General features: G+C 44.1%; 1 long non-coding RNA gene across 1 annotated transcript; it reads left to right on the top strand.

Moving 5' to 3' along the window:
• Positions 1-1729: 1729 nt before the first annotated feature.
• LOC137335620 (uncharacterized) lies at positions 1730-5904 on the top strand. Its single transcript, XR_010966461.1, has 2 exons — positions 1730-1765; positions 3442-5904. It is a non-coding gene; the product is annotated as an uncharacterized lncRNA (long non-coding RNA).
• Positions 5905-9296: the final 3392 nt, after the last annotated feature.

A 9296-nucleotide genomic window follows, 5' to 3' on the forward strand; every position in this document is an offset into this window, starting at 1 on the left:
ACATTTCATCAGGTCCCGGAGATTTATCTGCCTTGATGCGCGTTAACACTTCCAGCACCTCCCTCTCTGTAATATGTACACTCCTCAAGACATCACTATTTATTTCCCAAAGTTCCCTAACATCCATGCCTTTCTCAACCGTAAATATCGATGTGGATCTCACCCATCTCTTGTGGTTCCGCATATGACCTTGTTGATCCTTAAGAGGCCCTATTCTCTCCCTAGTTACTCTTTTGCCCCTTATGTATTTGTAGAAGCTCTTTGGATTCTCCTTTGCCTTATCTGCAAAAGCAATCTCATGTCCCCTTTTTGCCGTCCTGATTTCTCTCTTAACTCTACTCCGGCAATCTCTATACTCTTCAAGGGATCCACTTGATCCCAGCTGCCTATGCATGTCATATGCCTCCTTCTTCTTTTTGATTAGGGCCTCAATCTCCCGAGTCATCCAAGGTTACCTACTTCTACCAGCCTTGCCCTTCACTTTATAAGGAATGTGCTTACCCTGAACCCTGGTTAACACACTTTTGAAGGCCTCCCACTTACCAGACGTCCCTTTGCCTGCCAACCGACTCTCCCAATCAACTTCTGAAAGTTCCTGTCTAATACCATCAAAATTGGCCTTTCCCCAATTTAGAATTTTAACTTTTGGGCCAAAACTATCATTCTCCATAGCTATCTTAAAACTAATGGAATTATGATCACTGGTCCCAAAGTGATCCCTCACTAACACTTCTGTCACCTGCCCGTCCTTATTTCCCAAAAGTAGGTCAAGTTTTGCCCCCTCTCTAGTCGGGCCATCCACATACTGAATGAGAAATTCCTCCTGAATACACTCAAGAAATTTCTCTCCATCCAAGCCCCTAATGCTATGGCTGTCCCAGTCAATGTTGGGAAAGTTAAAGCCCCTACTTCTGTTGACTTCTGTGTTTCATGTACGAGGACACCCTGATCCCTCTGTTCCACAGCATTTTGTGGTATTTCTCCATTCAAATAATATTTTGCTTTGTTATTTTTCCTCCCAATGTGAATGACTTCATATTTCGCACATAAGATTCCATCTGCCAAATTTTGCCCATTCGCTTAACCAGTCAACATCCCTTTGCTGACACTTTGTGTCCTCATCGCAAGTTGCTTTTCCACCTATCTTTGTATCATCAGCTAATTTGGCCACAAGACACTCTGTTCCTTCATCAAAGTTGTTGATATATTTTGGAAATATTTGACGCCCCCAACATTGATCCCTGCGGCACCCCACGAGTTGCAGGAAATTCCAATAAATTTCCGCTCCTCCTATTGGTCCGGAACTCTCCTTAATCACCAGGACGGGGTTAATGGTGAGACTGGCCGTCCTGCGGTGCAGTTGGAAAATAAACGTTAATTGAACCCGTCAGTTGCAACATTTAATAAAACAAAATTAATAAAAGTTACCGACAAAATATTTTCTGGAGTTCAGCAAAGTGGGGCAGGCGGGGCATCTACGCTGTGTGTTTTTGTCGGTTTAAATGGCACGAAGGGCTGGGGTTTCAGTTTATTTTGTTATCCTTGGTCCAAACGCGCTCTCTCTGCTTCCAATGTCTGTGCTTTTCGGCCAGATAGTAAGATAATCAATGGCGGATGCATCACCCAGCATGCAGCGCGGTACAGATTGTGCCCTATCTGAATCAGTGGAGCACAGTGCGCAGGCGCAGTAGTGACTCATTATCGGGCAGTGTGTCCTGAGCATGCGCGGTCAGTCGAGGCTGCGGGAGGAGCGCGTTCGGTGCAGGTGAGAGGATCGGAGCAAGAGGATCAATAAACCCCGGGGCCCGGGTCCGGGCTCAGGCCCAGGCTCAGGCTTCACAAACCCCGAGTGCGGCCCCAGACCCGAATATAAAACAGTGAACATTATCCCCCCCTCACTACCCGCCGGTTTCCGGTTTCTCCCGTTTCGCTCCGGACCAACTCTCAACAAAAGGCCGCGGCCCCGCGCATGCGCGGTGTAAACTGGGAACTCTCAGGGAGCGTCTGTAAATGAAGGAGAAATGGTGATCGGTCAGGGAACGTCTGTAAATGGAGGAGAAATGGAGATCGGTCAGGGAGAGTCAGTTAATGAAGGAGAAATGGTGATCGGTCAGGGAGCATCTGTAAATGAAGGAGAAATGGTGGTCGGTCAGGGAACATCTGTAAATGGAGACCGGGCAGGAATCGTCTGCAAATGAAGGAGAAATGGTAATCATTCAGGGAGTGTCTGTAAATGGAGGAAAATGGTAATTGGTCAGGGAACGTCTGTATATGAAAGAGAATTGGTGATCGGTCAGGGAGCGTCTGTAAAAGAAGTTGAAATTGTGATCGGTCAGGGAGCATTTGTAAATGAAGTTGAAATTGTGATCGGTCAGGGAGCGTCTGTAAATGAAGGAGAAATGGTGATCGGTCAGGGAACGTCTGTAAATGGAGGAGAAATGGTGATCGGTCAGGGAGTTTCTGTAAACGAAGGAGAAATGGTGATCGGTCAGTGAACGTCTGTGAATGATGAAGAAATGGTGATCGGTCTGGGAGCATCTGTAAATGAAGGGAAAATGATGGTCAGTAAGGGAGTGTTTGAAAATGAAGGAGAAATGATGATTGGTCAGGGAGCATCTGCAACTGAAGCAGAAATGATGATTGGTCAGGGAACGGCTGAAAAGGAAGGGTGATTGATCAGAGAGCATCTGTAAATGAAGTGGAAATGATGATCGTTCAAAGAGCGTCTGCAACTGATGGAGAAATGGTGATCAGTCAGGGAGCGTCTGTAAATGAAGGACGAATAGTGATCTCTACACCTTTAGTCATCCAGGGAGCTTCAGCTTTGGATGCCGTTCCTTTCCTTCTCATGGGAATCTGTCTTGTCTGTACCCAAAGCTGCTCCTCCTTGAAGGCCTCCCATTGTTCAATTACTGTTTTGTTGCCAATTTTTGATTCCAATCCACCTGGACAAGATCCCTTTTTAACTCACTGGAATTAACCCTCCTCCAGTTAAGAATTTTCACATTTGACTGACCCCTGTCCTTTTCCATAACTATTCTAAACCTAATGAGATTATGATCACTGCTGCCCCACTGAAACATGCTCCACCTGCCCCACTTCATTCTCCACACCTGTACTCACATTCACTCTCTCACACTCTCTCACATTCATTCTCTCTCACACTCACATTCAATCTCTCACACTCACTATCTGACATTCACTCTCTCACATTCACTGTGTCACATTCACTCTCACGCTCTCTCACTCATGGTTTAGGGTCACTGAAAGATGATGTGATGGGTTTGGATTTCAGCACAGGGAGGAGGGAGAGTGTTTGGGACGGAGATTTACATCTTTGGGGTGCAAGAGAGGAAAGAATGTTCCATAGAAACTAGAATTGCCTGTTCTGAATTTCTATCCTGTACTTACAGCGATAACTTTTACAAACTTCTTTTACAGGGTATTAGAAGGGGAGGATTTGCAGAGGGAAATTCAAACCAAAAATCACGTCAAATCTGACAGAGTCATTTGATTCATCAGGACCTGAATATCATCGGCCTTTGAATGTGGAAGGAGAAATGTTTGTCTGTTCTGTCTGTGGGAGAAGATTTGAAACATCAGTGTGAGTGGAAAAGCACCAAGACACACACACCCGAGTGAGAGTGTTCCAGTGCACTGAATGTGGAAAGAGCTTTAACCAGTTACACAGCCTGAAAAATACATCAGACCATTCACAGCGGGGAGAAACCGTACATGTGTTCTGTGTGTGAACGAGGCTTCAACTGATCGTCCAACCTGGAGAGACACAAGGACACCCGGACCACGGAGAAACCGTGGAAATGTGGGAACTGTGGGAAGGGATTCAATTACCCGTCACAGCTGGAAACTCATCGACGCAGTCACACTGGGGAGAGTCCGTTCACCTGCTCCGTGTGTGGGAAGAGATTCACTCAGTCATCCACCCTGCTGACACACCAACTTGTTCACTCCGATGAGAGACCTTTTAAATGGTCTCACTGTGAGAAGAGCTTTAAAAGCAGAAATGAACTGCTGAGACACCAACGCTGTGAAACTGGGGAGAGGCCGTTCATCTGCTCCGTGTGTAAGAAGAGATTCACTCTGTCATCGCACCTTTTGTCACACCAGCGAGTTCACACTGGGGAGAGGGCATTCTCCTGCTCTTTGTGTGGGAAGAGATTCACTCAGTCATCCAACCTGCTGAGACACCAGCGAGTTCACACTGATGGGAGACCTTTTAAATGTTCTGACTGTTAGAGGAGCTTTAAAAGCAACATTAATCTGCTGAGACATCGAAGTGCTCACACTGGGGAAAGTCCGTTCACCTGTTCCGTGTGTCAGAAGAGATTCACTCGGTCATCCCACCTGCTGAGACACCAACGAGTTCACACTGATAAGAGACCTTTTAAATGTTCTGACTGTGGGAAGAGATATAAAAGCAAAAGGAATCTGCTGACACACCAACGTACTCACACTGGGGAGAGAATTTTACATGTTCTGACTGTGTGAAGGGCTTTAAAAGCACAAATGATCTGCTGAAACACCAACACACTCACACTGGGGAGAGACTGTTCACCTGCTCCGTGTGTGGGAAGGGATTCACTAATTCATCCCACCTTCTGAGACATCAAATTGTTCACACTATTGAGTGACCTTTTAATGCAGTGACTTTGAGAAGAGCTTTAAAAGCAGAAATGAACTGCTGACACATCAACTAACGCACATTATGGAGAGACTGTTCACCTGCTCCATGTGTGGGAAGGGATTCACTCAGTCATCAGACGTGCTGAGACACCAGCGAGTTCACATATGACTGCAGGGGTTGGATTCTGCTGTTAATCCCATCCAGGACTGAAACATGTTCATTCTGACAGTTGGGGATTGTTTCTGCTGATGTTGATAACCCCTATAACTGGGCTGGAGTTTAATATTCTGGATATCTGTTAAATAAATCAGCTTTGTTTTAAACACGTTGTAGATTTTGGTCTTTCCCACCTGAGTGTTTAGCATCGCCTGGCTGGAGCTCAGAAAGGACAATCTGGGGGGAGGATCGTCCGGTGGGAACAGAACTTCAGCCTGGACACAGTCCTTCAGGGCCACACTGAGAGGGGCAAGCGGCACTTTGGTCTTTCTCGTCTCTCTTCCCTGACAGCAAAGTCGTCGTGCGGGTTAATCTTGAGGCGTGTAAGAAAAGTGTTGCAGCCGCTCTCTTCCATGGTTCAGTGCTCCTCGGAATGGAACAGAAGGGTCCTGTACAATGGTGTTTAGAGTCAGGAAGAACAATGTGTAAGGATTAAGCCATTAAAGTGGTAATTAACAGACCTTGGGGAAAACCACAGGCACTAAGGGAGGATGTGCTGGAATAGCATAATGTCTCAAAGACATGTAGATAAAGGGACTGGAGGTTAATTAAATCAAGGTGTCACGCAGGCTTAGCCCTCTCTATCTCGAGCCTCCACAAGCTCGTGAATAGAAGTCTGTTTATACAAACGGTTCTGTGAAGGCTGGCAATTAAACTCTCAGATAAGGTTCTGTTAAGTCTGTAACAAGGCACGGATGGTACCAGGAGTTATGCTTGGAATGTAACTTCTGAAGGTTGAGAGACATGAATAATGGTCAGGCTGAGAGATGTGGATGTGATAGTGAACTGCTCATAAACTGAAAAAGCGGATAAGAAGAGACCTCAAAAGCTGAGGAAGGCGCGCAAGATTCTGGCAAGGAAGAAGAGAATTTTTCAGTCAACAGATCACAGCAAGAGAGAGAGAGAGAGACCGCGCCATAGTCACTTGGAGAGATACTTCCGAGGTTTCAAGGAACAGACTGTGACTATTCCCCTTTGTTAAGTATCACCTTTTTGTACTAATTGTGATGTGCTTAATAAATCTGTTTTGCCTTTAACCATAATACCAGTACCGTGGTTATCTTGTTGTTGTCAGGAACCAGTTCTTAGATGGATTAGATTATGATCCTGAAAGTAGTGGTTTAAATCCTACAATTGGCGACCACGAAGGGACTATTTCTGACAACAGCCAAAACCTGGTATTACTGGATATAAGGTAATGGACGCGAGGGTTATCACTTGATCACCAGTCAATCCTTGTGGGGGATTAGTAATAACAAACGGATAGTGGCTCTCTAAAGTACACTAAGATGCCGAACGGGGATCTTTGGAAGGAGTATAGTACCCGGATCAAGAAAAACTGTAGTGGGACCGATGGACAGGTCTTATTGTTAGAATGGTTGGGTAAAGGCCCGGAAGTTACATTGAAGGACGCCGTGGCGTAAAAAATGGAGGCGGGATCGGGCGATCCGCTTGATCACTTCTGCACCCTCGTATTGCACGGGACAAGATCGGCACATTATCCTGGTACAGAATGAACAGTTAAAATGGCAGCAGAAAGAACTTGCCGAGAAAGATAGTCAGGTTGATGGTCTAAAATACCAAGTTGCATCGGCAGCTGCAATCATGCAACATCAAAGTATTAAGGCTGTAAATGCTGGATCAGCATTACATAATTTAGAAGAAATACGATGTCAGCTAGAAACTGTAATGAAAGACAATACTCACCTCACTAAAAACTTTGAGGATGCAAGAGGTGCTTTGAGAGAAGCTCTCAAGCGCCCCCAGAGAGAGGTGGATCATCGTCAATGCCATACAAGAGTTAGCCAGTTAGAAAAACAACTGAACGTGTAACATGCAGTGGTAGCGGCAGTGACCCTGGGGGACCCTGACGTGGATTATGGTCAAGAAAGAAATGAGTATAGTGAGAACTTATATCCCCCTCTGCCACCCCTCCCTGCACCAGATCCCCCGCCCCATGTGAACCGTGAGGAGAAACCGGTTTCCGTTGCCCAAATTGAGGGAAAAGTCCCTGGCGAAGACAAGGCCCACTTGATTCCCCAAGTGCAGAAAACCCGGTGAGTGTTATTATCAGAACTCGGGTAGTTCCCAATGTACCAGGTGCAGCACCAGCAGAGGGAGGAGCAAATTCTCCACCTGGGGTCCCCTGGGCAGGTGCATCCCAACGGTCTCAGCCCTGAGATTATTCCGAACTACAAGCATGTGTCCAACAATTAGGACCAATTAGTCCACAAACGTGCCCCCTAGAATTAAGACAGTGTCGACAGACGTTTCGGAATTACCACCCCAATTTTGAAGACAGTGATATGAAGAATGTTATTTTATCCGCTCTCACTTCAGACTTGGGAGGTGGCTTTCCTTTTATTGTCTTTAACCAAGCTGCTGCCCGAAACAAGAAAGCTTTTCAACATGGGAGTAAAAACAAGCCTGGTAAAAAGGGCTTTCAACATGAGATTTTAAATCAGTTTAGAATTAAGTTAAGTAGGAAAAATTAGAGATTGAAAATGGAGTGCAGAGATGAAGGATAAATGATTTAAAAAGGGAGGGATAATAACTACAGAATGTGCTCTTTTGTTTTCAGTGTACTGTCTCTTTAAAAAGCCTGTCCTTATTGTGAGTGTTTTCTGTTGGTGTTGTGGGCCACGCCCCCTTCTTACTGCGTCTTACGTGTTTTCCTCTTTTGTGCAATGTATCTGTTTTGTCTTGTGTTTAATTCTGATATTGCTGAATTAAAATTGGAGTTATTAAGGTTAAGTGACCTATTAAATTCTGGTTCTTATAAAATGTGAGTGTGTCAAATTCCAGACATGGGATCTTCACAGAAAAATTGGCATTTTGAATTTCTTAAATTCAAGTGATTTGAAGTTTAAGTTGTGTTGAGTATTGGTGAGTGTGAATTGGTGTAAGTAATTAATGTTGTGTAACTGTAAATCGAAGAACGACATCTTGTTATCCAGCACAGGGCATCAATTTTGATAATTTTGGGATTAATCTTGGTTGTACTCAAATGTGATAGCTGTTAGATCTGACAGTGACGATCCGGATTCTTTCCCCTCAGTCTGGTTCAGCAAAAACTGAAGTCGAATACATTTTAAAGTTCAGCACAACTTTAATAGCAGGGTTCTTAGTCTGCAGCATTGATTTGGACTCCTGATAGAGTCCCTCTATGCTGGCAGAGCAAGAACAAAAACATACAGAAATCCACACGTTTTTATACAATCAATAGGGGTTGGAACATACTTAACGAGGGTCAACACCAATCATAAGCCGGGCACAGGTTGCCATGCGAGGTTACATTATTTCCGGCCAATCATAAATCGTCCATGTGCTGACCATGTTGCTGTTAGACATCAAAGGGAATACTTCCTCACCTTCCAACTTGGAATGTTCTTCCCTGTTCCTTCTGTTCCTTATCTCCCAACCTGGAATGTCTTTCAACTTTGGCTAAGCTCGTTACCTATATTGATCTGCCATAAACATGGAGACATTCAGACCAGTCCTTGACTCACATCAAAGACCTATCATTGATAAGACAATGCAGGCCTGCTGACTAAGCAAACATATGGCCCAGCAGGAGGCCAGGCCACCTGTACCAATCTCAGTTACTAACTAATTAACCCTTTCTAACCATTTTACATTCTGCTTCTTTGCCACGTAGACATTTTAATATTTTACCGAAAACTGACCACGTAGGGATTCTCAACAGCACACCCCTTTTTATCTTGTGATTGGCTGTGGTTTGAAAAAAAAGTGACCCAAAAACAGAACAGATAAAAAAGGATATCTGATATCACCTTGATAGGAAAAGCAGGAAACCTAGAACAGCTCGGAGAGTTGGTTACAATCATACCCACGAAAGTATGTGAAAAAACAATGAATTGGAAAGCTATAGTTGTATTATGGCGATGATAGCAAATTATAAAACTTAAGAAACAATTAGAAATTGAGGGGGACCTCAACAAAACTTTGATCACAACAGTCTGGAAATACTGGACTAACTAAAAACTAAAATGTACGAACAGAGATGCTATTTCCCTGTACGAATGTTTTTTTAAAAATAATTTACGTGAAAGCTGTGTTGACATAAGCTGAGAACGCTGCGTGCATCTGATATCTGGCTCCGTCGTTTTGTTTCTGCAAAAAATAAAGTTAACCCCTTCCAAGGACACTGACATCTGTTTTCAATTCACCAAGCAACAACCTTTGCATTGATATAAAATAATTGACAAAATGAGATTTAATTGTAAAAGAAAAGATAAAGTGCAGCTTTAAAGAATTACACGTTACAGTTGCAGGATGGTCTCTGGTTATAAATTAATTTGAACTTCTTCGAAGCATTTTGTGCGATTGTGATTGATTCCTCCCTCACCCCTGAAGGTTTTGACATGCAAGAAGTAACTAACCCGTACTTCTGTATTGCTGAAGTTAAGTATTT

Source organism: Heptranchias perlo, chromosome 20 (assembly GCF_035084215.1).
Source record: "Heptranchias perlo isolate sHepPer1 chromosome 20, sHepPer1.hap1, whole genome shotgun sequence".
In the NCBI taxonomy this organism is placed as follows: domain Eukaryota; kingdom Metazoa; phylum Chordata; class Chondrichthyes; order Hexanchiformes; family Hexanchidae; genus Heptranchias; species Heptranchias perlo.